The following is a 715-nucleotide window of genomic DNA, read 5'->3' on the forward strand; positions in this document are numbered from 1 at the left end:
AAGTCGGCCAACTCCTGGATCAATAGTTGCTTGAATCCGGTTTGTTCCTGTGCAAGCAGCTCCTGGACAACTTTGGCAAATCCAGCTCTTATAACCCTTGAACCGTACCTTGTGGTAGGACCTTTGCGGATGATGGGAACCTCAGTTGTGGGTACTGCAACATCCCCTCCCTCTTGAACAAGTTCTGTCCTCAGAACATCTCCGTCATCTGCAATATAAGGAGACAGATCAGACACATTGAACGTTCGGGAAACTTGGAACTTACCTGGCAGCTCTAGCCGGTAGGCATTGTCATTGATTCGGTCGAGCACTCGGAATGGTCCGTCCCCCCGTGGGGATAGTTTGCTCTTCCTCTCTTCCGGGAACCTCTCTGGCCTCATATGGAGCCACACCCAGTCGCCTGGTTGGAAGATAACTTCTGTGCGCCCCTTGTTGAGCTTGATCCGGTTCCGTTCAGCCTTCTTCTCCAAAGTCTCCTTGACTTGCCGGTGCAAGTTCTTCACAAACTCAGCCCTTTTGTCACCACTCTGGCTAACTTGCATGGCTGGGGGCAGTGTGGATAGGTCCATGGGCGTCTCTGGTCTAAAGCCATACACGATCTCAAAAGGGGAGAGATTAGTAATAGAGTGCCTTGCATGGTTATAAGCAAACTCAATGAAAGGCAAACAACTCAACCAATTTCTAAGATTCTTACCCACCGTAGCCCTCAACAACT

Source organism: Brassica oleracea, chromosome C9, assembly GCF_000695525.1.
Source record: "Brassica oleracea var. oleracea cultivar TO1000 chromosome C9, BOL, whole genome shotgun sequence".
Lineage (NCBI taxonomy): Eukaryota > Viridiplantae > Streptophyta > Magnoliopsida > Brassicales > Brassicaceae > Brassica > Brassica oleracea.